Consider the following 27,645-nt stretch of genomic DNA (forward strand, 5'->3'; position numbering starts at 1 on the left):
GATAAAACATTTCAATGCCTTAGAGATAGGTTCAATTCATCTATAAGAATGATTATGGATCAATTCCATTGAGAGTTTTTCAAATTTTATCGCGTTTTTTAATCGCGATGGTTACCAGTCCAAATTCGTAGATCAAAAATATCAATGGCATAGAGATAGGTTCAATTCATCTATAGGAATGATTCTGGATAAATTTCATTGCGAGTTTTTCAAAGTTTATCGCGCTTTTTTATTCGCGATGGTTACGAGTCCAAATTCAATGAACAAACATTTCTATCACTTTGAAGTGATTTTCTATTCATCCATTGGGAATGGAAGGGTAAATTTTCATTGCTGAATGTCAACGGCCATATCACGTAGAACGCACCTGGTCTCGTCAGCTCCCAGAAGTTAAGTTACGTCGAGTCCTGTTAGTACTTGGAAGGGTGACCGCTTGGGAATACGGGATGTCGTTGGCGATGAATAGTTTGTTTTCAATAACAAATTTCTTGAAATTTTTTTTCAATCACGATGGTTACCAGTCCAAATTCGTAGATAAAACATTTCAATGCCTTAGAGATAGGTTCAATTCATCTATAAGAATGATTATGGATCAATTCCATTGAGAGTTTTTCAAAGTTTATCGCGTTTTTTAATCGCGATGGTTACCAGTCCAAATTCGTAGATCAAAAATATCAATGGCATAGAGATAGGTTCAATTCATCTATAGGAATGATTCTGGATAAATTTCATTGCGAGTTTTTCAAAGTTTATCGCGCTTTTTTATTCGCGATGGTTACGAGTCCAAATTCAATGAACAAACATTTCTATCACTTTGAAGTGATTTTCTATTCATCCATTGGGAATGGAAGGGTAAATTTTCATTGCTGAATGTCAACGGCCATATCACGTAGAACGCACCTGGTCTCGTCAGCTCCCAGAAGTTAAGTTACGTCGAGTCCTGTTAGTACTTGGAAGGGTGACCGCTTGGGAATACGGGATGTCGTTGGCGATGAATAGTTTGTTTTCAATAACAAATTTCTTGAAATTTTTTTTCAATCACGATGGTTACCAGTCCAAATTCGTAGATAAAACATTTCAATGCCTTAGAGATAGGTTCAATTCATCTATAAGAATGATTATGGATCAATTCCATTGAGAGTTTTTCAAAGTTTATCGCGTTTTTTAATCGCGATGGTTACCAGTCCAAATTCGTAGATCAAAAATATCAATGGCATAGAGATAGGTTCAATTCATCTATAGGAATGATTCTGGATAAATTTCATTGCGAGTTTTTCAAAGTTTATCGCGCTTTTTTATTCGCGATGGTTACGAGTCCAAATTCAATGAACAAACATTTCTATCACTTTGAAGTGATTTTCTATTCATCCATTGGGACTGGGAGGGTAAATTTTCATTTTTGAATGTCAACGGCCATATCACGTAGAACGCACCTGGTCTCGTCAGCTCCCAGAAGTTAAGTTACGTCGAGTCCCGTTAGTACTTGGAAGGGTGACCGCTTGGGAATACGGGATGTCGTTGGCGATGAATAGTTTGTTTTCAATAACAAATTTCTTGAAATTTTTTTTCAATCACGATGGTTACCAGTCCAAATTCGTAGATAAAACATTTCAATGCCTTAGAGATAGGTTCAATTCATCTATAAGAATGATTATGGATCAATTCCATTGAGAGTTTTTCAAATTTTATCGCGTTTTTTAATCGCGATGGTTACCAGTCCAAATTCGTAGATCAAAAATATCAATGGCATAGAGATAGGTTCAATTCATCTATAGGAATGATTCTGGATAAATTTCATTGCGAGTTTTTCAAAGTTTATCGCGCTTTTTTATTCGCGATGGTTACGAGTCCAAATTCAATGAACAAACATTTCTATCACTTTGAAGTGATTTTCTATTCATCCATTGGGAATGGAAGGGTAAATTTTCATTGCTGAATGTCAACGGCCATATCACGTAGAACGCACCTGGTCTCGTCAGCTCCCAGAAGTTAAGTTACGTCGAGTCCTGTTAGTACTTGGAAGGGTGACCGCTTGGGAATACGGGATGTCGTTGGCGATGAATAGTTTGTTTTCAATAACAAATTTCTTGAAATTTTTTTTCAATCACGATGGTTACCAGTCCAAATTCGTAGATAAAACATTTCAATGCCTTAGAGATAGGTTCAATTCATCTATAAGAATGATTATGGATCAATTCCATTGAGAGTTTTTCAAAGTTTATCGCGTTTTTTAATCGCGATGGTTACCAGTCCAAATTCGTAGATCAAAAATATCAATGGCATAGAGATAGGTTCAATTCATCTATAGGAATGATTCTGGATAAATTTCATTGCGAGTTTTTCAAAGTTTATCGCGCTTTTTTATTCGCGATGGTTACGAGTCCAAATTCAATGAACAAACATTTCTATCACTTTGAAGTGATTTTCTATTCATCCATTGGGAATGGAAGGGTAAATTTTCATTGCTGAATGTCAACGGCCATATCACGTAGAACGCACCTGGTCTCGTCAGCTCCCAGAAGTTAAGTTACGTCGAGTCCTGTTAGTACTTGGAAGGGTGACCGCTTGGGAATACGGGATGTCGTTGGCGATGAATAGTTTGTTTTCAATAACAAATTTCTTGAAATTTTTTTTCAATCACGATGGTTACCAGTCCAAATTCGTAGATAAAACATTTCAATGCCTTAGAGATAGGTTCAATTCATCTATAAGAATGATTATGGATCAATTCCATTGAGAGTTTTTCAAAGTTTATCGCGTTTTTTAATCGCGATGGTTACCAGTCCAAATTCGTAGATCAAAAATATCAATGGCATAGAGATAGGTTCAATTCATCTATAGGAATGATTCTGGATAAATTTCATTGCGAGTTTTTCAAAGTTTATCGCGCTTTTTTATTCGCGATGGTTACGAGTCCAAATTCAATGAACAAACATTTCTATCACTTTGAAGTGATTTTCTATTCATCCATTGGGACTGGGAGGGTAAATTTTCATTTTTGAATGTCAACGGCCATATCACGTAGAACGCACATGGTCTCGTCAGCTCCCAGAAGTTAAGTTACGTCGAGTCCCGTTAGTACTTGGAAGGGTGACCGCTTGGGAATACGGGATGTCGTTGGCGATGAATAGTTTGTTTTCAATAACAAATTTCTTGAATTTTTTTTTCAATCGCGATGGTTACCAGTCCAAATTCGTAGATAAAACATTTCAATGCCTTAGAGATAGGTTCAATTCATCTATAAGAATGATTATGGATCAATTCCATTGAGAGTTTTTCAAAGTTTATCGCGTTTTTTAATCGCGATGGTTACCAGTCCAAATTCGTAGATCAAAAATATCAATGGCATAGAGATAGGTTCAATTCATCTATAGGAATGATTCTGGATAAATTTCATTGCGAGTTTTTCAAAGTTTATCGCGCTTTTTTATTCGCGATGGTTACGAGTCCAAATTCAATGAACAAACATTTCTATCACTTTGAAGTGATTTTCTATTCATCCATTGGGACTGGGAGGGTAAATTTTCATTTTTGAATGTCAACGGCCATATCACGTAGAACGCACCTGGTCTCGTCAGCTCCCAGAAGTTAAGTTACGTCGAGTCCCGTTAGTACTTGGAAGGGTGACCGCTTGGGAATACGGGATGTCGTTGGCGATGAATAGTTTGTTTTCAATAACAAATTTCTTGAATTTTTTTTTTTTAATCGCGATGGTTACCAGTCCAAATTCGTAGATAAAACATTTCAATGCCTTAGAGATAGGTTCAATTCATCTATAAGAATGATTATGGATCAATTTCATTGAGAGTTTTTCAAAGTTTATCGCGTTTTTTAATCGCGATGGTTACCAGTCCAAATTCGTAGATCAAAAATATCAATGGCATAGAGATAGGTTCAATTCATCTATAGGAATGATTCTGGATAAATTTCATTGCGAGTTTTTCAAAATTGATCGCGCTTTTTTATTCGCGATGGTTACGAGTCCAAATTCAATGAACAAACATTTCTATCACTTTGAAGTGATTTTCTATTCATCCATTGGGACTGGGAGGGTAAATTTTCATTTTTGAATGTCAACGGCCATATCACGTAGAACGCACCTGGTCTCGTCAGCTCCCAGAAGTTAAGTTACGTCGAGTCCCGTTAGTACTTGGAAGGGTGACCGCTTGGGAATACGGGATGTCGTTGGCGATGAATAGTTTGTTTTCAATAACAAATTTCTTGAATTTTTTTTTCAATCACGATGGTTACCAGTCCAAATTCGTAGATAAAACATTTCAATGCCTTAGAGATAGGTTCAATTCATCTATAAAAATGATTCTGGATCAATTCCATTGAGAGTTTTTCAAAGTTTATCGCGTTTTTTAATCGCGATGGTTACCAATCCAAATTCGTCGATCAAAATATCAATGGCATAGAGATAGGTTCAATTCATCTATAGGAATGATTCTGGATGAATTTCATTGCGAGTTTTTCAAAGTTTATCGCGCTTTTTTATTCGCGATGGTTACGAGTCCAAATTCAATGAACAAACATTTCTATCACTTTGAAGTGATTTTCTATTCATCCATTGGGACTGGGAGGGTAAATTTTCATTTTTGAATGTCAACGGCCATATCACGTAGAACGCACCTGGTCTCGTCAGCTCCCAGAAGTTAAGTTACGTCGAGTCCCGTTAGTACTTGGAAGGGTGACCGCTTGGGAATACGGGATGTCGTTGGCGATGAATAGTTTGTTTTCAATAACAAATTTCTTGAATTTTTTTTTTTTAATCGCGATGGTTACCAGTCCAAATTCGTAGATAAAACATTTCAATGCCTTAGAGATAGGTTCAATTCATCTATAAGAATGATTATGGATCAATTTCATTGAGAGTTTTTCAAAGTTTATCGCGTTTTTTAATCGCGATGGTTACCAGTCCAAATTCGTAGATCAAAAATATCAATGGCATAGAGATAGGTTCAATTCATCTATAGGAATGATTCTGGATAAATTTCATTGCGAGTTTTTCAAAATTGATCGCGCTTTTTTATTCGCGATGGTTACGAGTCCAAATTCAATGAACAAACATTTCTATCACTTTGAAGTGATTTTCTATTCATCCATTGGGACTGGGAGGGTAAATTTTCATTTTTGAATGTCAACGGCCATATCACGTAGAACGCACCTGGTCTCGTCAGCTCCCAGAAGTTAAGTTACGTCGAGTCCCGTTAGTACTTGGAAGGGTGACCGCTTGGGAATACGGGATGTCGTTGGCGATGAATAGTTTGTTTTCAATAACAAATTTCTTGAATTTTTTTTTCAATCACGATGGTTACCAGTCCAAATTCGTAGATAAAACATTTCAATGCCTTAGAGATAGGTTCAATTCATCTATAAAAATGATTCTGGATCAATTCCATTGAGAGTTTTTCAAAGTTTATCGCGTTTTTTAATCGCGATGGTTACCAATCCAAATTCGTCGATCAAAATATCAATGGCATAGAGATAGGTTCAATTCATCTATAGGAATGATTCTGGATGAATTTCATTGCGAGTTTTTCAAAGTTTATCGCGCTTTTTTATTCGCGATGGTTACGAGTCCAAATTCAATGAACAAACATTTCTATCACTTTGAAGTGATTTTCTATTCATCCATTGGGAATGGAAGGGTAAATTTTCATTGCTGAATGTCAACGGCCATATCGAGTAGAACGCACCTGGTCTCGTCAGCTCCCAGAAGTTAAGTTACGTCGAGTCCTGTTAGTACTTGGAAGGGTGACCGCTTGGGAATACGGGATGTCGTTGGCGATGAATAGTTTGTTTTCAATAACAAATTTCTTGAAATTTTTTTTCAATCACGATGGTTACCAGTCCAAATTCGTAGATAAAACATTTCAATGCCTTAGAGATAGGTTCAATTCATCTATAAGAATGATTATGGATCAATTCCATTGAGAGTTTTTCAAAGTTTATCGCGTTTTTTAATCGCGATGGTTACCAGTCCAAATTCGTAGATCAAAAATATCAATGGCATAGAGATAGGTTCAATTCATCTATAGGAATGATTCTGGATAAATTTCATTGCGAGTTTTTCAAAATTGATCGCGCTTTTTTATTCGCGATGGTTACGAGTCCAAATTCAATGAACAAACATTTCTATCACTTTGAAGTGATTTTCTATTCATCCATTGGGACTGGGAGGGTAAATTTTCATTTTTGAATGTCAACGGCCATATCACGTAGAACGCACCTGGTCTCGTCAGCTCCCAGAAGTTAAGTTACGTCGAGTCCCGTTAGTACTTGGAAGGGTGACCGCTTGGGAATACGGGATGTCGTTGGCGATGAATAGTTTGTTTTCAATAACAAATTTCTTGAATTTTTTTTTCAATCACGATGGTTACCAGTCCAAATTCGTAGATAAAACATTTCAATGCCTTAGAGATAGGTTCAATTCATCTATAAAAATGATTCTGGATCAATTCCATTGAGAGTTTTTCAAAGTTTATCGCGTTTTTTAATCGCGATGGTTACCAATCCAAATTCGTCGATCAAAATATCAATGGCATAGAGATAGGTTCAATTCATCTATAGGAATGATTCTGGATGAATTTCATTGCGAGTTTTTCAAAGTTTATCGCGCTTTTTTATTCGCGATGGTTACGAGTCCAAATTCAATGAACAAACATTTCTATCACTTTGAAGTGATTTTCTATTCATCCATTGGGAATGGAAGGGTAAATTTTCATTGCTGAATGTCAACGGCCATATCGAGTAGAACGCACCTGGTCTCGTCAGCTCCCAGAAGTTAAGTTACGTCGAGTCCTGTTAGTACTTGGAAGGGTGACCGCTTGGGAATACGGGATGTCGTTGGCGATGAATAGTTTGTTTTCAATAACAAATTTCTTGAAATTTTTTTTCAATCACGATGGTTACCAGTCCAAATTCGTAGATAAAACATTTCAATGCCTTAGAGATAGGTTCAATTCATCTATAAGAATGATTATGGATCAATTCCATTGAGAGTTTTTCAAAGTTTATCGCGTTTTTTAATCGCGATGGTTACCAGTCCAAATTCGTAGATCAAAAATATCAATGGCATAGAGATAGGTTCAATTCATCTATAGGAATGATTCTGGATAAATTTCATTGCGAGTTTTTCAAAGTTTATCGCGCTTTTTTATTCGCGATGGTTACGAGTCCAAATTCAATGAACAAACATTTCTATCACTTTGAAGTGATTTTCTATTCATCCATTGGGACTGGGAGGGTAAATTTTCATTTTTGAATGTCAACGGCCATATCACGTAGAACGCACCTGGTCTCGTCAGCTCCCAGAAGTTAAGTTACGTCGAGTCCCGTTAGTACTTGGAAGGGTGACCGCTTGGGAATACGGGATGTCGTTGGCGATGAATAGTTTGTTTTCAATAACAAATTTCTTGAATTTTTTTTTTTTAATCGCGATGGTTACCAGTCCAAATTCGTAGATAAAACATTTCAATGCCTTAGAGATAGGTTCAATTCATCTATAAGAATGATTATGGATCAATTTCATTGAGAGTTTTTCAAAGTTTATCGCGTTTTTTAATCGCGATGGTTACCAGTCCAAATTCGTAGATCAAAAATATCAATGGCATAGAGATAGGTTCAATTCATCTATAGGAATGATTCTGGATAAATTTCATTGCGAGTTTTTCAAAATTGATCGCGCTTTTTTATTCGCGATGGTTACGAGTCCAAATTCAATGAACAAACATTTCTATCACTTTGAAGTGATTTTCTATTCATCCATTGGGACTGGGAGGGTAAATTTTCATTTTTGAATGTCAACGGCCATATCACGTAGAACGCACCTGGTCTCGTCAGCTCCCAGAAGTTAAGTTACGTCGAGTCCCGTTAGTACTTGGAAGGGTGACCGCTTGGGAATACGGGATGTCGTTGGCGATGAATAGTTTGTTTTCAATAACAAATTTCTTGAATTTTTTTTTCAATCACGATGGTTACCAGTCCAAATTCGTAGATAAAACATTTCAATGCCTTAGAGATAGGTTCAATTCATCTATAAAAATGATTCTGGATCAATTCCATTGAGAGTTTTTCAAAGTTTATCGCGTTTTTTAATCGCGATGGTTACCAATCCAAATTCGTCGATCAAAATATCAATGGCATAGAGATAGGTTCAATTCATCTATAGGAATGATTCTGGATGAATTTCATTGCGAGTTTTTCAAAGTTTATCGCGCTTTTTTATTCGCGATGGTTACGAGTCCAAATTCAATGAACAAACATTTCTATCACTTTGAAGTGATTTTCTATTCATCCATTGGGAATGGAAGGGTAAATTTTCATTGCTGAATGTCAACGGCCATATCGAGTAGAACGCACCTGGTCTCGTCAGCTCCCAGAAGTTAAGTTACGTCGAGTCCTGTTAGTACTTGGAAGGGTGACCGCTTGGGAATACGGGATGTCGTTGGCGATGAATAGTTTGTTTTCAATAACAAATTTCTTGAAATTTTTTTTCAATCACGATGGTTACCAGTCCAAATTCGTAGATAAAACATTTCAATGCCTTAGAGATAGGTTCAATTCATCTATAAGAATGATTATGGATCAATTCCATTGAGAGTTTTTCAAAGTTTATCGCGTTTTTTAATCGCGATGGTTACCAGTCCAAATTCGTAGATCAAAAATATCAATGGCATAGAGATAGGTTCAATTCATCTATAGGAATGATTCTGGATAAATTTCATTGCGAGTTTTTCAAAGTTTATCGCGCTTTTTTATTCGCGATGGTTACGAGTCCAAATTCAATGAACAAACATTTCTATCACTTTGAAGTGATTTTCTATTCATCCATTGGGACTGGGAGGGTAAATTTTCATTTTTGAATGTCAACGGCCATATCACGTAGAACTCACCTGGTCTCGTCAGCTCCCAGAAGTTAAGTTACGTCGAGTCCCGTTAGTACTTGGAAGGGTGACCGCTTGGGAATACGGGATGTCGTTGGCGATGAATAGTTTGTTTTCAATAACAAATTTCTTGAATTTTTTTTTCAATCACGATGGTTACCAGTCCAAATTCGTAGATAAAACATTTCAATGCTTTAGAGATAGGTTCAATTCATCTATAAGAATGATTATGGATCAATTCCATTGAGAGTTTTTCAAAGTTTATCGCGTTTTTTAATCGCGATGGTTACCAGTCCAAATTCGTAGATCAAAAATATCAATGGCATAGAGATAGGTTCAATTCATCTATAGGAATGATTCTGGATAAATTTCATTGCGAGTTTTTCAAAGTTGATCGCGCTTTTTTATTCGCGATGGTTACGAGTCCAAATTCAATGAACAAACATTTCTATCACTTTGAAGTGATTTTCTATTCATCCATTGGGACTGGGAGGGTAAATTTTCATTTTTGAATGTCAACGGCCATATCACGTAGAACGCACCTGGTCTCGTCAGCTCCCAGAAGTTAAGTTACGTCGAGTCCCGTTAGTACTTGGAAGGGTGACCGCTTGGGAATACGGGATGTCGTTGGCGATGAATAGTTTGTTTTCAATAACAAATTTCTTGAATTTTTTTTTCAATCACGATGGTTACCAGTCCAAATTCGTAGATAAAACATTTCAATGCTTTAGAGATAGGTTCAATTCATCTATAAGAATGATTATGGATCAATTCCATTGAGAGTTTTTCAAAGTTTATCGCGTTTTTTAATCGCGATGGTTACCAATCCAAATTCGTCGATCAAAATATCAATGGCATAGAGATAGGTTCAATTCATCTATAGGAATGATTCTGGATGAATTTCATTGCGAGTTTTTCAAAGTTTATCGCGCTTTTTTATTCGCGATGGTTACGAGTCCAAATTCAATGAACAAACATTTCTATCACTTTGAAGTGATTTTCTATTCATCCATTGGGACTGGGAGGGTAAATTTTCATTTTTGAATGTCAACGGCCATATCACGTAGAACGCACCTGGTCTCGTCAGCTCCCAGAAGTTAAGTTACGTCGAGTCCCGTTAGTACTTGGAAGGGTGACCGCTTGGGAATACGGGATGTCGTTGGCGATGAATAGTTTGTTTTCAATAACAAATTTCTTGAATTTTTTTTTTTCAATCGCGATGGTTACCAGTCCAAATTCGTAGATAAAACATTTCAATGCTTTAGAGATAGGTTCAATTCATCTATTAGAATGATTATGGATCAATTCCATTGAGAGTTTTTCAAAGTTTATCGCGTTTTTTAATCGCGATGGTTACCAATCAAAATTCGTCGATCAAAATATCAATGGCATAGAGATAGGTTCAATTCATCTATAGGAATGATTCTGGATGAATTTCATTGCGAGTTTTTCAAAGTTTATCGCGCTTTTTTATTCGCGATGGTTACGAGTCCAAATTCAATGAACAAACATTTCTATCACTTTGAAGTGATTTTCTATTCATCCATTGGGACTGGGAGGGTAAATTTTCATTTTTGAATGTCAACGGCCATATCACGTAGAACGCACCTGGTCTCGTCAGCTCCCAGAAGTTAAGTTACGTCGAGTCCCGTTAGTACTTGGAAGGGTGACCGCTTGGGAATACGGGATGTCGTTGGCGATGAATAGTTTGTTTTCAATAACAAATTTCTTGAATTTTTTTTTCAATCGCGATGGTTACCAGTCCAAATTCGTAGATAAAACATTTCAATGCCTTAGAGATAGGTTCAATTCATCTATAAAAATGATTCTGGATCAATTCCATTGAGAGTTTTTCAAAGTTTATCGCGTTTTTTAATCGCGATGGTTACCAATCCAAATTCGTCGATCAAAATATCAATGGCATAGAGATAGGTTCAATTCATCTATAGGAATGATTCTGGATGAATTTCATTGCGAGTTTTTCAAAGTTTATCGCGCTTTTTTATTCGTGATGGTTACGAGTCCAAATTCAATGAACAAACATTTCTATCACTTTGAAGTGATTTTCTATTCATCCATTGGGACTGGGAGGGTAAATTTTCATTTTTGAATGTCAACGGCCATATCACGTAGAACGCACCTGGTCTCGTCAGCTCCCAGAAGTTAAGTTACGTCGAGTCCCGTTAGTACTTGGAAGGGTGACCGCTTGGGAATACGGGATGTCGTTGGCGATGAATAGTTTGTTTTCAATAACAAATTTCTTGAATTTTTTTTTCAATCACGATGGTTACCAGTCCAAATTCGTAGATAAAACATTTCAATGCCTTAGAGATAGGTTCAATTCATCTATAAAAATGATTCTGGATCAATTCCATTGAGAGTTTTTCAAAGTTTATCGCGTTTTTTAATCGCGATGGTTACCAATCCAAATTCGTCGATCAAAATATCAATGGCATAGAGATAGGTTCAATTCATCTATAGGAATGATTCTGGATGAATTTCATTGCGAGTTTTTCAAAGTTTATCGCGCTTTTTTATTCGCGATGGTTACGAGTCCAAATTCAATGAACAAACATTTCTATCACTTTGAAGTGATTTTCTATTCATCCATTGGGACTGGGAGGGTAAATTTTCATTTTTGAATGTCAACGGCCATATCACGTAGAACGCACCTGGTCTCGTCAGCTCCCAGAAGTTAAGTTACGTCGAGTCCCGTTAGTACTTGGAAGGGTGACCGCATGGGAATACGGAATGTCGTTGGCGATGAATAGTTTGTTTTCAATAACAAATTTCTTGAATTTTTTTTTCAATCACGATGGTTACCAGTCCAAATTCGTAGATAAAACATTTCAATGCCTTAGAGATAGGTTCAATTCATCTATAAAAATGATTCTGGATCAATTCCATTGAGAGTTTTTCAAAGTTTATCGCGTTTTTTAATCGCGATGGTTACCAATCCAAATTCGTCGATCAAAATATCAATGGCATAGAGATAGGTTCAATTCATCTATAGGAATGATTCTGGATGAATTTCATTGCGAGTTTTTCAAAGTTTATCGCGCTTTTTTATTCGCGATGGTTACGAGTCCAAATTCAATGAACAAACATTTCTATCACTTTGAAGTGATTTTCTATTCATCCATTGGGACTGGGAGGGTAAATTTTCATTTTTGAATGTCAACGGCCATATCACGTAGAACGCACCTGGTCTCGTCAGCTCCCAGAAGTTAAGTTACGTCGAGTCACGTTAGTACTTGGAAGGGTGACCGCTTGGGAATACGGGATGTCGTTGGCGATGAATAGTTTGTTTTCAATAACAAATTTCTTGAATTTTTTTTTCAATCGCGATGGTTACCAGTCCAAATTCGTAGATAAAACATTTCAATGCCTTAGAGATAGGTTCAATTCATCTATAAGAATGATTCTGGATCAATTCCATTGAGAGTTTTTCAAAGTTTATCGCGTTTTTTAATCGTGATGGTTACCAATCCAAATTCGTCGATCAAAATATCAATGGCATAGAGATAGGTTCAATTCATCTATAGGAATGATTCTGGATGAATTTCATTGCGAGTTTTTCAAAGTTTATCGCGCTTTTTTATTCGTGATGGTTACGAGTCCAAATTCAATGAACAAACATTTCTATCACTTTGAAGTGATTTTCTATTCATCCATTGGGAATGGAAGGGTAAATTTTCATTGCTGAATGTCAACGGCCATATCGAGTAGAACGCACCTGGTCTCGTCAGCTCCCAGAAGTTAAGTTACGTCGAGTCCTGTTAGTACTTGGAAGGGTGACCGCTTGGGAATACGGGATGTCGTTGGCGATGAATAGTTTGTTTTCAATAACAAATTTCTTGAAATTGTTTTTTCAATCACGATGGTTACCAGTCCAAATTCGTAGATAAAACATTTCAATGCCTTAGAGATAGGTTCAATTCATCTATAAGAATGATTATGGATCAATTCCATTGAGAGTTTTTCAAAGTTTATCGCGTTTTTTAATCGCGATGGTTACCAGTCCAAATTCGTAGATCAAAAATATCAATGGCATAGAGATAGGTTCAATTCATCTATAGGAATGATTCTGGATAAATTTCATTGCGAGTTTTTCAAAGTTGATCGCGCTTTTTTATTCACGATGGTTACGAGTCCAAATTCAATGAACAAACATTTCTATCACTTTGAAGTGATTTTCTATTCATCCATTGGGACTGGGAGGGTAAATTTTCATTTTTGAATGTCAACGGCCATATCACGTAGAACGCACCTGGTCTCGTCAGCTCCCAGAAGTTAAGTTACGTCGAGTCCCGTTAGTACTTGGAAGGGTGACCGCTTGGGAATACGGGATGTCGTTGGCGATGAATAGTTTGTTTTCAATAACAAATTTCTTGAATTTTTTTTTCAATCACGATGGTTCCCAGTCCAAATTCGTAGATAAAACATTTCAATGCCTTAGAGATAGGTTCAATTCATCTATAAAAATGATTCTGGATCAATTCCATTGAGAGTTTTTCAAAGTTTATCGCGTTTTTTAATCGCGGTGGTTACCAATCCAAATTCGTCGATCAAAATATCAATGGCATAGAGATAGGTTCAATTCATCTATAGGAATGATTCTGGATGAATTTCATTGCGAGTTTTTCAAAGTTTATCGCGCTTTTTTATTCGCGATGGTTACGAGTCCAAATTCAATGAACAAACATTTCTATCACTTTGAAGTGATTTTCTATTCATCCATTGGGACTGGGAGGGTAAATTTTCATTTTTGAATGTCAACGGCCATATCGAGTAGAACGCACCTGGTCTCGTCAGCTCCCAGAAGTTAAGTTACGTCGAGTCCTGTTAGTACTTGGAAGGGTGACCGCTTGGGAATACGGGATGTCGTTGGCGATGAATAGTTTGTTTTCAATAACAAATTTCTTGAAATTTTTTTTCAATCACGATGGTTACCAGTCCAAATTCGTAGATAAAACATTTCAATGCCTTAGAGATAGGTTCAATTCATCTATAAAAATGATTCTGGATCAATTCCATTGAGAGTTTTTCAAAGTTTATCGCGTTTTTTAATCGCGATGGTTACCAATCCAAATTCGTCGATCAAAATATCAATGGCATAGAGATAGGTTCAATTCATCTATAGGAATGATTCTGGATGAATTTCATTGCGAGTTTTTCAAAGTTTATCGCGCTTTTTTATTCGCGATGGTTACGAGTCCAAATTCAATGAACAAACATTTCTATCACTTTGAAGTGATTTTCTATTCATCCATTGGGACTGGGAGGGTAAATTTTCATTTTTGAATGTCAACGGCCATATCACGTAGAACGCACCTGGTCTCGTCAGCTCCCAGAAGTTAAGTTACGTCGAGTCCCGTTAGTACTTGGAAGGGTGACCGCTTGGGAATACGGGATGTCGTTGGCGATGAATAGTTTGTTTTCAATAACAAATTTCTTGAATTTTTTTTTCAATCACGATGGTTCCCAGTCCAAATTCGTAGATAAAACATTTCAATGCCTTAGAGATAGGTTCAATTCATCTATAAAAATGATTCTGGATCAATTCCATTGAGAGTTTTTCAAAGTTTATCGCGTTTTTTAATCGCGATGGTTACCAATCCAAATTCGTCGATCAAAATATCAATGGCATAGAGATAGGTTCAATTCATCTATAGGAATGATTCTGGATGAATTTCATTGCGAGTTTTTCAAAGTTTATCGCGCTTTTTTATTCGCGATGGTTACGAGTCCAAATTCAATGAACAAACATTTCTATCACTTTGAAGTGATTTTCTATTCATCCATTGGGACTGGGAGGGTAAATTTTCATTTTTGAATGTCAACGGCCATATCGAGTAGAACGCACCTGGTCTCGTCAGCTCCCAGAAGTTAAGTTACGTCGAGTCCTGTTAGTACTTGGAAGGGTGACCGCTTGGGAATACGGGATGTCGTTGGCGATGAATAGTTTGTTTTCAATAACAAATTTCTTGAAATTTTTTTTCAATCACGATGGTTACCAGTCCAAATTCGTAGATAAAACATTTCAATGCCTTAGAGATAGGTTCAATTCATCTATAAAAATGATTCTGGATCAATTCCATTGAGAGTTTTTCAAAGTTTATCGCGTTTTTTAATCGCGATGGTTACCAATCCAAATTCGTCGATCAAAATATCAATGGCATAGAGATAGGTTCAATTCATCTATAGGAATGATTCTGGATGAATTTCATTGCGAGTTTTTCAAAGTTTATCGCGCTTTTTTATTCGCGATGGTTACGAGTCCAAATTCAATGAACAAACATTTCTATCACTTTGAAGTGATTTTCTATTCATCCATTGGGACTGGGAGGGTAAATTTTCATTTTTGAATGTCAACGGCCATATCACGTAGAACGCACCTGGTCTCGTCAGCTCCCAGAAGTTAAGTTACGTCGAGTCCCGTTAGTACTTGGAAGGGTGACCGCTTGGGAATACGGGATGTCGTTGGCGATGAATAGTTTGTTTTCAATAACAAATTTCTTGAATTTTTTTTTCAATCACGATGGTTACCAGTCCAAATTCGTAGATAAAACATTTCAATGCTTTAGAGATAGGTTCAATTCATCTATAAAAATGATTCTGGATCAATTCCATTGAGAGTTTTTCAAAGTTTATCGCGTTTTTTAATCGCGATGGTTACCAATCAAAATTCGTCGATCAAAATATCAATGGCATAGAGATAGGTTCAATTCATCTATAGGAATGATTCTGGATGAATTTCATTGCGAGTTTTTCAAAGTTTATCGCGCTTTTTTATTCGCGATGGTTACGAGTCCAAATTCAATGAACAAACATTTCTATCACTTTGAAGTGATTTTCTATTCATCCATTGGGACTGGGAGGGTAAATTTTCATTTTTGAATGTCAACGGCCATATCACGTAGAACGCACCTGGTCTCGTCAGCTCCCAGAAGTTAAGTTACGTCGAGTCCCGTTAGTACTTGGAAGGGTGACCGCTTGGGAATACGGGATGTTGTTGGCGATGAATAGTTTGTTTTCAATAACAAATTTCTTGAATTTTTTTTTCAATCGCGATGGTTACCAGTCCAAATTCGTAGATAAAACATTTCAATGCCTTAGAGATAGGTTCAATTCATCTATAAGAATGATTCTGGATCAATTCCATTGAGAGTTTTTCAAAGTTTATCGCGTTTTTTAATCGTGATGGTTACCAATCCAAATTCGTCGATCAAAATATCAATGGCATAGAGATAGGTTCAATTCATCTATAGGAATGATTCTGGATGAATTTCATTGCGAGTTTTTCAAAGTTTATCGCGCTTTTTTATTCGCGATGGTTACGAGTCCAAATTCAATGAACAAACATTTCTATCACTTTGAAGTGATTTTCTATTCATCCATTGGGAATGGAAGGGTAAATTTTCATTGCTGAATGTCAACGGCCATATCGAGTAGAACGCACCTGGTCTCGTCAGCTCCCAGAAGTTAAGTTACGTCGAGTCCTGTTAGTACTTGGAAGGGTGACCGCTTGGGAATACGGGATGTCGTTGGCGATGAATAGTTTGTTTTCAATAACAAATTTCTTGAAATTTTTTTTCAATCACGATGGTTACCAGTCCAAATTCGTAGATAAAACATTTCAATGCCTTAGAGATAGGTTCAATTCATCTATAAGAATGATTATGGATCAATTCCATTGAGAGTTTTTCAAAGTTTATCGCGTTTTTTAATCGCGATGGTTACCAGTCCAAATTCGTAGATCAAAAATATCAATGGCATAGAGATAGGTTCAATTCATCTATAGGAATGATTCTGGATAAATTTCATTGCGAGTTTTTCAAAGTTGATCGCGCTTTTTTATTCGCGATGGTTACGAGTCCAAATTCAATGAACAAACATTTCTATCACTTTGAAGTGATTTTCTATTCATCCATTGGGACTGGGAGGGTAAATTTTCATTTTTGAATGTCAACGGCCATATCACGTAGAACGCACCTGGTCTCGTCAGCTCCCAGAAGTTAAGTTACGTCGAGTCCCGTTAGTACTTGGAAGGGTGACCGCTTGGGAATACGGGATGTCGTTGGCGATGAATAGTTTGTTTTCAATAACAAATTTCTTGAATTTTTTTTTCAATCACGATGGTTACCAGTCCAAATTCGTAGATAAAACATTTCAATGCTTTAGAGATAGGTTCAATTCATCTATAAAAATGATTCTGGATCAATTCCATTGAGAGTTTTTCAAAGTTTATCGCGTTTTTTAATCGCGATGGTTACCAATCAAAATTCGTCGATCAAAATATCAATGGCATAGAGATAGGTTCAATTCATCTATAGGAATGATTCTGGATGAATTTCATTGCGAGTTTTTCAAAGTTTATCGCGCTTTTTTATTCGCGATGGTTACGAGTCCAAATTCAATGAATAAACATTTCTATCACTTTGAAGTGATTTTCTATTCATCCATTGGGACTGGGAGGGTAAATTTTCATTTTTGAATGTCAACGGCCATATCACGTAGAACGCACCTGGTCTCGTCAGCTCCCAGAAGTTAAGTTACGTCGAGTCCCGTTAGTACTTGGAAGGGTGACCGCTTGGGAATACGGGATGTTGTTGGCGATGAATAGTTTGTTTTCAATAACAAATTTCTTGAATTTTTTTTTCAATCGCGATGGTTACCAGTCCAAATTCGTAGATAAAACATTTCAATGCCTTAGAGATAGGTTCAATTCATCTATAAGAATGATTATGGATCAATTCCATTGAGAGTTTTTCAAAGTTTATCGCGTTTTTTAATCGCGATGGTTACCAGTCCAAATTCGTAGATCAAAAATATCAATGGCATAGAGATAGGTTCAATTCATCTATAGGAATGATTCTGGATAAATTTCATTGCGAGTTTTTCAAAGTTGATCGCGCTTTTTTATTCGCGATGGTTACGAGTCCAAATTCAATGAACAAACATTTCTATCACTTTGAAGTGATTTTCTATTCATCCATTGGGACTGGGAGGGTAAATTTTCATTTTTGAATGTCAACGGCCATATCACGTAGAACGCACCTGGTCTCGTCAGCTCCCAGAAGTTAAGTTACGTCGAGTCCCGTTAGTACTTGGAAGGGTGACCGCTTGGGAATACGGGATGTCGTTGGCGATGAATAGTTTGTTTTCAATAACAAATTTCTTGAACTTTTTTTTCAATCACGATGGTTACCAGTCCAAATTCGTAGATAAAACATTTCAATGCTTTAGAGATAGGTTCAATTCATCTATAAAAATGATTCTGGATCAATTCCATTGAGAGTTTTTCAAAGTTTATCGCGTTTTTTAATCGCGATGGTTACCAATCAAAATTCGTCGATCAAAATATCAATGGCATAGAGATAGGTTCAATTCATCTATAGGAATGATTCTGGATGAATTTCATTGCGAGTTTTTCAAAGTTTATCGCGCTTTTTTATTCGCGATGGTTACGAGTCCAAATTCAATGAATAAACATTTCTATCACTTTGAAGTGATTTTCTATTCATCCATTGGGACTGGGAGGGTAAATTTTCATTTTTGAATGTCAACGGCCATATCACGTAGAACGCACCTGGTCTCGTCAGCTCCCAGAAGTTAAGTTACGTCGAGTCCCGTTAGTACTTGGAAGGGTGACCGCTTGGGAATACGGGATGTTGTTGGCGATGAATAGTTTGTTTTCAATAACAAATTTCTTGAATTTTTTTTTCAATCGCGATGGTTACCAGTCCAAATTCGTAGATAAAACATTTCAATGCCTTAGAGATAGGTTCAATTCATCTATAAGAATGATTCTGGATCAATTCCATTGAGAGTTTTTCAAAGTTTATCGCGTTTTTTAATCGTGATGGTTACCAATCCAAATTCGTCGATCAAAATATCAATGGCATAGAGATAGGTTCAATTCATCTATAGGAATGATTCTGGATGAATTTCATTGCGAGTTTTTCAAAGTTTATCGCGCTTTTTTATTCGCGATGGTTACGAGTCCAAATTCAATGAACAAACATTTCTATCACTTTGAAGTGATTTTCTATTCATCCATTGGGAATGGAAGGGTAAATTTTCATTGCTGAATGTCAACGGCCATATCGAGTAGAACGCACCTGGTCTCGTCAGCTCCCAGAAGTTAAGTTACGTCGAGTCCTGTTAGTACTTGGAAGGGTGACCGCTTGGGAATACGGGATGTCGTTGGCGATGAATAGTTTGTTTTCAATAACAAATTTCTTGAAATTTTTTTTCAATCACGATGGTTACCAGTCCAAATTCGTAGATAAAACATTTCAATGCCTTAGAGATAGGTTCAATTCATCTATAAGAATGATTATGGATCAATTCCATTGAGAGTTTTTCAAAGTTTATCGCGTTTTTTAATCGCGATGGTTACCAGTCCAAATTCGTAGATCAAAAATATCAATGGCATAGAGATAGGTTCAATTCATCTATAGGAATGATTCTGGATAAATTTCATTGCGAGTTTTTCAAAGTTGATCGCGCTTTTTTATTCGCGATGGTTACGAGTCCAAATTCAATGAACAAACATTTCTATCACTTTGAAGTGATTTTCTATTCATCCATTGGGACTGGGAGGGTAAATTTTCATTTTTGAATGTCAACGGCCATATCACGTAGAACGCACCTGGTCTCGTCAGCTCCCAGAAGTTAAGTTACGTCGAGTCCCGTTAGTACTTGGAAGGGTGACCGCTTGGGAATACGGGATGTCGTTGGCGATGAATAGTTTGTTTTCAATAACAAATTTCTTGAATTTTTTTTTCAATCACGATGGTTACCAGTCCAAATTCGTAGATAAAACATTTCAATGCTTTAGAGATAGGTTCAATTCATCTATAAAAATGATTCTGGATCAATTCCATTGAGAGTTTTTCAAAGTTTATCGCGTTTTTTAATCGCGATGGTTACCAATCAAAATTCGTCGATCAAAATATCAATGGCATAGAGATAGGTTCAATTCATCTATAGGAATGATTCTGGATGAATTTCATTGCGAGTTTTTCAAAGTTTATCGCGCTTTTTTATTCGCGATGGTTACGAGTCCAAATTCAATGAATAAACATTTCTATCACTTTGAAGTGATTTTCTATTCATCCATTGGGACTGGGAGGGTAAATTTTCATTTTTGAATGTCAACGGCCATATCACGTAGAACGCACCTGGTCTCGTCAGCTCCCAGAAGTTAAGTTACGTCGAGTCACGTTAGTACTTGGAAGGGTGACCGCTTGGGAATACGGGATGTCGTTGGCGATGAATAGTTTGTTTTCAATAACAAATTTCTTGAATTTTTTTTTCAATCACGATGGTTACCAGTCCAAATTCGTAGATAAAACATTTCAATGCCTTAGAGATAGGTTCAATTCATCTATAAAAATGATTCTGGATCAATTCCATTGAGAGTTTTTCAAAGTTTATCGCGTTTTTTAATCGCGATGGTTACCAATCCAAATTCGTCGATCAAAATATCAATGGCATAGAGATAGGTTCAATTCATCTATAGGAATGATTCTGGATGAATTTCATTGCGAGTTTTTCAAAGTTTATCGCGCTTTTTTATTCGCGATGGTTACGAGTCCAAATTCAATGAACAAACATTTCTATCACTTTGAAGTGATTTTCTATTCATCCATTGGGACTGGGAGGGTAAATTTTCATTTTTGAATGTCAACGGCCATATCACGTAGAACGCACCTGGTCTCGTCAGCTCCCAGAAGTTAAGTTACGTCGAGTCCCGTTAGTACTTGGAAGGGTGACCGCTTGGGAATACGGGATGTCGTTGGCGATGAATAGTTTGTTTTCAATAACAAATTTCTTGAATTTTTTTTTCAATCACGATGGTTACCAGTCCAAATTCGTAGATAAAACATTTCAATGCCTTAGAGATAGGTTCAATTCATCTATAAAAATGATTCTGGATCAATTCCATTGAGAGTTTTTCAAAGTTTATCGCGTTTTTTAATCGCGATGGTTACCAATCCAAATTCGTCGATCAAAATATCAATGGCATAGAGATAGGTTCAATTCATCTATAGGAATGATTCTGGATGAATTTCATTGCGAGTTTTTCAAAGTTTATCGCGCTTTTTTATTCGCGATGGTTACGAGTCCAAATTCAATGAACAAACATTTCTATCACTTTGAAGTGATTTTCTATTCATCCATTGGGACTGGGAGGGTAAATTTTCATTTTTGAATGTCAACGGCCATATCACGTAGAACGCACCTGGTCTCGTCAGCTCCCAGAAGTTAAGTTACGTTGAGTCACGTTAGTACTTGGAAGGGTGACCGCTTGGGAATACGGGATGTCGTTGGCGATGAATAGTTGGTTTTCAATAACAAATTTCTTGAATTTTTTTTTCAATCGCGATGGTTACCAGTCCAAATTCGTAGATAAAACATTTCAATGCCTTAGAGATAGGTTCAATTCATCTATAAGAATGATTATGGATCAATTTCATTGAGAGTTTTTCAAAGTTTATCGCGTTTTTTAATCGCGATGGTTACCAGTCCAAATTCGTAGATCAAAAATATCAATGGCATAGAGATAGGTTCAATTCATCTATAGGAATGATTCTGGATAAATTTCATTGCGAGTTTTTCAAAGTTGATCGCGCTTTTTTATTCGCGATGGTTACGAGTCCAAATTCAATGAACAAACATTTCTATCACTTTGAAGTGATTTTCTATTCATCCATTGGGACTGGGAGGGTAAATTTTCATTTTTGAATGTCAACGGCCATATCACGTAGAACGCACCTGGTCTCGTCAGCTCCCAGAAGTTAAGTTACGTCGAGTCCCGTTAGTACTTGGAAGGGTGACCGCTTGGGAATACGGGATGTCGTTGGCGATGAATAGTTTGTTTTCAATAACAAATTTCTTGAATTTTTTTTTCAATCACGATGGTTACCAGTCCAAATTCGTAGATAAAACATTTCAATGCTTTAGAGATAGGTTCAATTCATCTATAAAAATGATTCTGGATCAATTCCATTGAGAGTTTTTCAAAGTTTATCGCGTTTTTTAATCGCGATGGTTACCAATCAAAATTCGTCGATCAAAATATCAATGGCATAGAGATAGGTTCAATTCATCTATAGGAATGATTCTGGATGAATTTCATTGCGAGTTTTTCAAAGTTTATCGCGCTTTTTTATTCGCGATGGTTACGAGTCCAAATTCAATGAACAAACATTTCTATCACTTTGAAGTGATTTTCTATTCATCCATTGGGAATGGAAGGGTAAATTTTCATTGCTGAATGTCAACGGCCATATCGAGTAGAACGCACCTGGTCTCGTCAGCTCCCAGAAGTTAAGTTACGTCGAGTCCTGTTAGTACTTGGAAGGGTGACCGCTTGGGAATACGGGATGTCGTTGGCGATGAATAGTTTGTTTTCAATAACAAATTTCTTGAAATTTTTTTTCAATCACGATGGTTACCAGTCCAAATTCGTAGATAAAACATTTCAATGCCTTAGAGATAGGTTCAATTCATCTATAAGAATGATTATGGATCAATTCCATTGAGAGTTTTTCAAAGTTTATCGCGTTTTTTAATCGCGATGGTTACCAGTCCAAATTCGTAGATCAAAAATATCAATGGCATAGAGATAGGTTCAATTCATCTATAGGAATGATTCTGGATAAATTTCATTGCGAGTTTTTCAAAGTTGATCGCGCTTTTTTATTCGCGATGGTTACGAGTCCAAATTCAATGAACAAACATTTCTATCACTTTGAAGTGATTTTCTATTCATCCATTGGGACTGGGAGGGTAAATTTTCATTTTTGAATGTCAACGGCCATATCACGTAGAACGCACCTGGTCTCGTCAGCTCCCAGAAGTTAAGTTACGTCGAGTCCCGTTAGTACTTGGAAGGGTGACCGCTTGGGAATACGGGATGTCGTTGGCGATGAATAGTTTGTTTTCAATAACAAATTTCTTGAATTTTTTTTTCAATCACGATGGTTACCAGTCCAAATTCGTAGATAAAACATTTCAATGCTTTAGAGATAGGTTCAATTCATCTATAAAAATGATTCTGGATCAATTCCATTGAGAGTTTTTCAAAGTTTATCGCGTTTTTTAATCGCGATGGTTACCAATCAAAATTCGTCGATCAAAATATCAATGGCATAGAGATAGGTTCAATTCATCTATAGGAATGATTCTGGATGAATTTCATTGCGAGTTTTTCAAAGTTTATCGCGCTTTTTTATTCGCGATGGTTACGAGTCCAAATTCAATGAACAAACATTTCTATCACTTTGAAGTGATTTTCTATTCATCCATTGGGAATGGAAGGGTAAATTTTCATTGCTGAATGTCAACGGCCATATCGAGTAGAACGCACCTGGTCTCGTCAGCTCCCAGAAGTTAAGTTACGTCGAGTCCCGTTAGTACTTGGAAGGGTGACCGCTTGGGAATACGGGATGTCGTTGGCGACGAATAGTTTGTTTTCAATAACAAATTTCTTGAATTTTTTTTTCAATCACGATGGTTACCAGTCCAAATTCGTAGATAAAACATTTCAATGCTTTAGAGATAGGTTCAATTCATCTATAAAAATGATTCTGGATCAATTCCATTGAGAGTTTTTCAAAGTTTATCGCGTTTTTTAATCGCGATGGTTACCAATCAAAATTCGTCGATCAAAATATCAATGGCATACAGATAGGTTCAATTCATCTATAGGAATGATTCTGGATGAATTTCATTGCGAGTTTTTCAAAGTTTATCGCGCTTTTTTATTCGCGATGGTTACGAGTCCAAATTCAATGAACAAACATTTCTATCACTTTGAAGTGATTTTCTATTCATCCATTGGGACTGGGAGGGTAAATTTTCATTTTTGAATGTCAACGGCCATATCACGTAGAACGCACCTGGTCTCGTCAGCTCCCAGAAGTTAAGTTACGTCGAGTCCCGTTAGTACTTGGAAGGGTGACCGCTTGGGAATACGGGATGTTGTTGGCGATGAATAGTTTGTTTTCAATAACAAATTTCTTGAATTTTTTTTTCAATCGCGATGGTTACCAGTCCAAATTCGTAGATAAAACATTTCAATGCCTTAGAGATAGGTTCAATTCATCTATAAGAATGATTCTGGATCAATTCCATTGAGAGTTTTTCAAAGTTTATCGCGTTTTTTAATCGTGATGGTTACCAATCCAAATTCGTCGATCAAAATATCAATGGCATAGAGATAGGTTCAATTCATCTATAGGAATGATTCTGGATGAATTTCATTGCGAGTTTTTCAAAGTTTATCGCGCTTTTTTATTCGCGATGGTTACGAGTCCAAATTCAATGAACAAACATTTCTATCACTTTGAAGTGATTTTCTATTCATCCATTGGGAATGGAAGGGTAAATTTTCATTGCTGAATGTCAACGGCCATATCGAGTAGAACGCACCTGGTCTCGTCAGCTCCCAGAAGTTAAGTTACGTCGAGTCCTGTTAGTACTTGGAAGGGTGACCGCTTGGGAATACGGGATGTCGTTGGCGATGAATAGTTTGTTTTCAATAACAAATTTCTTGAAATTTTTTTTCAATCACGATGGTTACCAGTCCAAATTCGTAGATAAAACATTTCAATGCCTTAGAGATAGGTTCAATTTATCTATAAGAATGATTATGGATCAATTTCATTGAGAGTTTTTCAAAGTTTATCGCGTTTTTTAATCGCGATGGTTACCAGTCCAAATTCGTAGATCAAAAATATCAATGGCATAGAGATAGGTTCAATTCATCTATAGGAATGATTCTGGATAAATTTCATTGCGAGTTTTTCAAAGTTTATCGCGCTTTTTTATTCGCGATGGTTACGAGTCCAAATTCAATGAACAAACATTTCTATCACTTTGAAGTGATTTTCTATTCATCCATTGGGACTGGGAGGGTAAATTTTCATTTTTGAATGTCAACGGCCATATCACGTAGAACGCACCTGGTCTCGTCAGCTCCCAGAAGTTAAGTTACGTCGAGTCCCGTTAGTACTTGGAAGGGTGACCGCTTGGGAATACGGGATGTCGTTGGCGATGAATAGTTTGTTTTCAATAACAAATTTCTTGAATTTTTTTTTCAATCACGATGGTTACCAGTCCAAATTCGTAGATAAAACATTTCAATGCTTTAGAGATAGGTTCAATTCATCTATAAAAATGATTCTGGATCAATTCCATTGAGAGTTTTTCAAAGTTTATCGCGTTTTTTAATCGCGATGGTTACCAATCAAAATTCGTCGATCAAAATATCAATGGCATAGAGATAGGTTCAATTCATCTATAGGAATGATTCTGGATGAATTTCATTGCGAGTTTTTCAAAGTTTATCGCGCTTTTTTATTCGCGATGGTTACGAGTCCAAATTCAATGAACAAACATTTCTATCACTTTGAAGTGATTTTCTATTCATCCATTGGGAATGGAAGGGTAAATTTTCATTGCTGAATGTCAACGGCCATATCGAGTAGAACGCACCTGGTCTCGTCAGCTCCCAGAAGTTAAGTTACGTCGAGTCCTGTTAGTACTTGGAAGGGTGACCGCTTGGGAATACGGGATGTCGTTGGCGATGAATAGTTTGTTTTCAATAACAAATTTCTTGAAATTTTTTTTCAATCACGATGGTTACCAGTCCAAATTCGTAGATAAAACATTTCAATGCCTTAGAGATAGGTTCAATTCATCTATAAGAATGATTATGGATCAATTCCATTGAGAGTTTTTCAAAGTTTATCGCGTTTTTTAATCGCGATGGTTACCAGTCCAAATTCGTAGATCAAAAATATCAATGGCATAGAGATAGGTTCAATTCATCTATAGGAATGATTCTGGATAAATTTCATTGCGAGTTTTTCAAAGTTTATCGCGCTTTTTTATTCGCGATGGTTACGAGTCCAAATTCAATGAACAAACATTTCTATCACTTTGAAGTGATTTTCTATTCATCCATTGGGACTGGGAGGGTAAATTTTCATTTTTGAATGTCAACGGCCATATCACGTAGAACGCACCTGGTCTCGTCAGCTCCCAGAAGTTAAGTTACGTCGAGTCCCGTTAGTACTTGGAAGGGTGACCGCTTGGGAATACGGGATGTCGTTGGCGATGAATAGTTTGTTTTCAATAACAAATTTCTTGAATTTTTTTTTCAATCGCGATGGTTACCAGTCCAAATTCGTAGATAAAACATTTCAATGCCTTAGAGATAGGTTCAATTTATCTATAAGAATGATTATGGATCAATTTCATTGAGAGTTTTTCAAAGTTGATCGCGCTTTTTAATCGCGATGGTTACCAATCCAAATTCGTCGATCAAAATATCAATGGCATAGAGATAGGTTCAATTCATCTATAGGAATGATTCTGGATGAATTTCATTGCGAGTTTTTCAAAGTTTATCGCGCTTTTTTATTCGCGATGGTTACGAGTCCAAATTCAATGAATAAACATTTCTATCACTTTGAAGTGATTTTCTATTCATCCATTGGGAATGGAAGGGTAAATTTTCATTGCTGAATGTCAACGGCCATATCGAGTAGAACGCACCTGGTCTCGTCAGCTCCCAGAAGTTAAGTTACGTCGAGTCCTGTTAGTACTTGGAAGGGTGACCGCTTGGGAATACGGGATGTCGTTGGCGATGAATAGTTTGTTTTCAATAACAAATTTCTTGAAATTTTTTTTCAATCACGATGGTTACCAGTCCAAATTCGTAGATAAAACATTTCAATGCCTTAGAGATAGGTTCAATTCATCTATAAGAATGATTATGGATCAATTCCATTGAGAGTTTTTCAAAGTTTATCGCGTTTTTTAATCGCGATGGTTACCAGTCCAAATTCGTAGATCAAAAATATCAATGGCATAGAGATAGGTTCAATTCATCTATAGGAATGATTCTGGATAAATTTCATTGCGAGTTTTTCAAAGTTGATCGCGCTTTTTTATTCGCGATGGTTACGAGTCCAAATTCAATGAACAAACATTTCTATCACTTTGAAGTGATTTTCTATTCATCCATTGGGACTGGGAGGGTAAATTTTCATTTTTGAATGTCAACGGCCATATCACGTAGAACGCACCTGGTCTCGTCAGCTCCCAGAAGTTAAGTTACGTCGAGTCCCGTTAGTACTTGGAAGGGTGACCGCTTGGGAATACGGGATGTCGTTGGCGATGAATAGTTTGTTTTCAATAACAAATTTCTTGAATTTTTTTTTCAATCGCGATGGTTACCAGTCCAAATTCGTAGATAAAACATTTCAATGCCTTAGAGATAGGTTCAATTCATCTATAAGAATGATTCTGGATCAATTCCATTGAGAGTTTTTCAAAGTTTATCGCGTTTTTTAATCGTGATGGTTACCAATCCAAATTCGTCGATCAAAATATCAATGGCATAGAGATAGGTTCAATTCATCTATAGGAATGATTCTGGATGAATTTCATTGCGAGTTTTTCAAAGTTTATCGCGCTTTTTTATTCGCGATGGTTACGAGTCCAAATTCAATGAACAAACATTTCTATCACTTTGAAGTGATTTTCTATTCATCCATTGGGAATGGAAGGGTAAATTTTCATTGCTGAATGTCAACGGCCATATCGAGTAGAACGCACCTGGTCTCGTCAGCTCCCAGAAGTTAAGTTACGTCGAGTCCTGTTAGTACTTGGAAGGGTGACCGCTTGGGAATACGGGATGTCGTTGGCGATGAATAGTTTGTTTTCAATAACA

The 27,645-nt window shown here is 36.6% G+C and overlaps 3 non-coding genes and 49 pseudogenes across 3 annotated transcripts; all 52 read left to right on the forward strand.

Moving 5' to 3' along the window:
- Window positions 1–339: 339 nt before the first annotated feature.
- On the forward strand, window positions 340–458 carry LOC124333770 (annotated as a pseudogene).
- A 414-nt stretch (window positions 459–872) lies between these two features.
- LOC124333771 lies at window positions 873–991 on the forward strand (annotated as a pseudogene).
- Window positions 992–1,405: 414 nt separating this feature from the next.
- On the forward strand, window positions 1,406–1,524 carry LOC124331971 (annotated as a pseudogene).
- Window positions 1,525–1,938: 414 nt separating this feature from the next.
- LOC124333772 lies at window positions 1,939–2,057 on the forward strand (annotated as a pseudogene).
- A 414-nt stretch (window positions 2,058–2,471) lies between these two features.
- On the forward strand, window positions 2,472–2,590 carry LOC124333774 (annotated as a pseudogene).
- A 414-nt stretch (window positions 2,591–3,004) lies between these two features.
- Window positions 3,005–3,123, forward strand: LOC124335131 (annotated as a pseudogene).
- Window positions 3,124–3,537: 414 nt separating this feature from the next.
- LOC124331974 lies at window positions 3,538–3,656 on the forward strand (annotated as a pseudogene).
- A 416-nt stretch (window positions 3,657–4,072) lies between these two features.
- On the forward strand, window positions 4,073–4,191 carry LOC124331975 (annotated as a pseudogene).
- A 413-nt stretch (window positions 4,192–4,604) lies between these two features.
- Window positions 4,605–4,723, forward strand: LOC124331976 (annotated as a pseudogene).
- A 416-nt stretch (window positions 4,724–5,139) lies between these two features.
- On the forward strand, window positions 5,140–5,258 carry LOC124331977 (annotated as a pseudogene).
- A 413-nt stretch (window positions 5,259–5,671) lies between these two features.
- On the forward strand, window positions 5,672–5,790 carry LOC124329633 (annotated as a pseudogene).
- Window positions 5,791–6,204: 414 nt separating this feature from the next.
- Window positions 6,205–6,323, forward strand: LOC124331978 (annotated as a pseudogene).
- Window positions 6,324–6,736: 413 nt separating this feature from the next.
- Window positions 6,737–6,855, forward strand: LOC124329634 (annotated as a pseudogene).
- A 414-nt stretch (window positions 6,856–7,269) lies between these two features.
- Window positions 7,270–7,388, forward strand: LOC124331979 (annotated as a pseudogene).
- A 416-nt stretch (window positions 7,389–7,804) lies between these two features.
- On the forward strand, window positions 7,805–7,923 carry LOC124331980 (annotated as a pseudogene).
- A 413-nt stretch (window positions 7,924–8,336) lies between these two features.
- LOC124329636 lies at window positions 8,337–8,455 on the forward strand (annotated as a pseudogene).
- Window positions 8,456–8,869: 414 nt separating this feature from the next.
- LOC124334007 lies at window positions 8,870–8,988 on the forward strand (annotated as a pseudogene).
- Window positions 8,989–9,402: 414 nt separating this feature from the next.
- On the forward strand, window positions 9,403–9,521 carry LOC124331981 (annotated as a pseudogene).
- Window positions 9,522–9,934: 413 nt separating this feature from the next.
- On the forward strand, window positions 9,935–10,053 carry LOC124331982 (annotated as a pseudogene).
- A 415-nt stretch (window positions 10,054–10,468) lies between these two features.
- Window positions 10,469–10,587, forward strand: LOC124331983 (annotated as a pseudogene).
- Window positions 10,588–11,000: 413 nt separating this feature from the next.
- On the forward strand, window positions 11,001–11,119 carry LOC124331985 (annotated as a pseudogene).
- A 413-nt stretch (window positions 11,120–11,532) lies between these two features.
- On the forward strand, window positions 11,533–11,651 carry LOC124335112 (annotated as a pseudogene).
- Window positions 11,652–12,064: 413 nt separating this feature from the next.
- On the forward strand, window positions 12,065–12,183 carry LOC124331023. The gene has a single exon (XR_006916841.1). It is a non-coding gene; the product is annotated as a 5S ribosomal RNA (ribosomal RNA).
- A 413-nt stretch (window positions 12,184–12,596) lies between these two features.
- Window positions 12,597–12,715, forward strand: LOC124329637 (annotated as a pseudogene).
- Window positions 12,716–13,130: 415 nt separating this feature from the next.
- On the forward strand, window positions 13,131–13,249 carry LOC124331986 (annotated as a pseudogene).
- Window positions 13,250–13,662: 413 nt separating this feature from the next.
- On the forward strand, window positions 13,663–13,781 carry LOC124329638 (annotated as a pseudogene).
- Window positions 13,782–14,194: 413 nt separating this feature from the next.
- LOC124331987 lies at window positions 14,195–14,313 on the forward strand (annotated as a pseudogene).
- Window positions 14,314–14,726: 413 nt separating this feature from the next.
- On the forward strand, window positions 14,727–14,845 carry LOC124329639 (annotated as a pseudogene).
- A 413-nt stretch (window positions 14,846–15,258) lies between these two features.
- On the forward strand, window positions 15,259–15,377 carry LOC124331988 (annotated as a pseudogene).
- Window positions 15,378–15,790: 413 nt separating this feature from the next.
- Window positions 15,791–15,909, forward strand: LOC124333524 (annotated as a pseudogene).
- Window positions 15,910–16,322: 413 nt separating this feature from the next.
- Window positions 16,323–16,441, forward strand: LOC124329640 (annotated as a pseudogene).
- Window positions 16,442–16,855: 414 nt separating this feature from the next.
- On the forward strand, window positions 16,856–16,974 carry LOC124331989 (annotated as a pseudogene).
- Window positions 16,975–17,387: 413 nt separating this feature from the next.
- LOC124333525 lies at window positions 17,388–17,506 on the forward strand (annotated as a pseudogene).
- Window positions 17,507–17,920: 414 nt separating this feature from the next.
- Window positions 17,921–18,039, forward strand: LOC124331990 (annotated as a pseudogene).
- A 413-nt stretch (window positions 18,040–18,452) lies between these two features.
- Window positions 18,453–18,571, forward strand: LOC124333527 (annotated as a pseudogene).
- A 413-nt stretch (window positions 18,572–18,984) lies between these two features.
- LOC124329641 lies at window positions 18,985–19,103 on the forward strand (annotated as a pseudogene).
- Window positions 19,104–19,517: 414 nt separating this feature from the next.
- On the forward strand, window positions 19,518–19,636 carry LOC124331991 (annotated as a pseudogene).
- Window positions 19,637–20,049: 413 nt separating this feature from the next.
- Window positions 20,050–20,168, forward strand: LOC124331138. Its single transcript, XR_006916842.1, has one exon. It is a non-coding gene; the product is annotated as a 5S ribosomal RNA (ribosomal RNA).
- A 413-nt stretch (window positions 20,169–20,581) lies between these two features.
- LOC124331992 lies at window positions 20,582–20,700 on the forward strand (annotated as a pseudogene).
- Window positions 20,701–21,113: 413 nt separating this feature from the next.
- LOC124335138 lies at window positions 21,114–21,232 on the forward strand. The gene has a single exon (XR_006916876.1). It is a non-coding gene; the product is annotated as a 5S ribosomal RNA (ribosomal RNA).
- A 414-nt stretch (window positions 21,233–21,646) lies between these two features.
- LOC124331993 lies at window positions 21,647–21,765 on the forward strand (annotated as a pseudogene).
- Window positions 21,766–22,178: 413 nt separating this feature from the next.
- LOC124329642 lies at window positions 22,179–22,297 on the forward strand (annotated as a pseudogene).
- A 414-nt stretch (window positions 22,298–22,711) lies between these two features.
- LOC124331994 lies at window positions 22,712–22,830 on the forward strand (annotated as a pseudogene).
- Window positions 22,831–23,243: 413 nt separating this feature from the next.
- Window positions 23,244–23,362, forward strand: LOC124335178 (annotated as a pseudogene).
- Window positions 23,363–23,775: 413 nt separating this feature from the next.
- Window positions 23,776–23,894, forward strand: LOC124333528 (annotated as a pseudogene).
- A 413-nt stretch (window positions 23,895–24,307) lies between these two features.
- LOC124329644 lies at window positions 24,308–24,426 on the forward strand (annotated as a pseudogene).
- Window positions 24,427–24,840: 414 nt separating this feature from the next.
- Window positions 24,841–24,959, forward strand: LOC124331996 (annotated as a pseudogene).
- A 413-nt stretch (window positions 24,960–25,372) lies between these two features.
- On the forward strand, window positions 25,373–25,491 carry LOC124329645 (annotated as a pseudogene).
- Window positions 25,492–25,905: 414 nt separating this feature from the next.
- Window positions 25,906–26,024, forward strand: LOC124331997 (annotated as a pseudogene).
- A 413-nt stretch (window positions 26,025–26,437) lies between these two features.
- LOC124329646 lies at window positions 26,438–26,556 on the forward strand (annotated as a pseudogene).
- Window positions 26,557–26,970: 414 nt separating this feature from the next.
- LOC124331998 lies at window positions 26,971–27,089 on the forward strand (annotated as a pseudogene).
- Window positions 27,090–27,502: 413 nt separating this feature from the next.
- LOC124329647 lies at window positions 27,503–27,621 on the forward strand (annotated as a pseudogene).
- The last annotated feature ends 24 nt before the right edge of the window (window positions 27,622–27,645 follow it).

The sequence above is a fragment of the Daphnia pulicaria genome, chromosome 3 (assembly GCF_021234035.1).
Source record: "Daphnia pulicaria isolate SC F1-1A chromosome 3, SC_F0-13Bv2, whole genome shotgun sequence".
Classification (NCBI taxonomy): Eukaryota; Metazoa; Arthropoda; class Branchiopoda; order Diplostraca; family Daphniidae; genus Daphnia; species Daphnia pulicaria.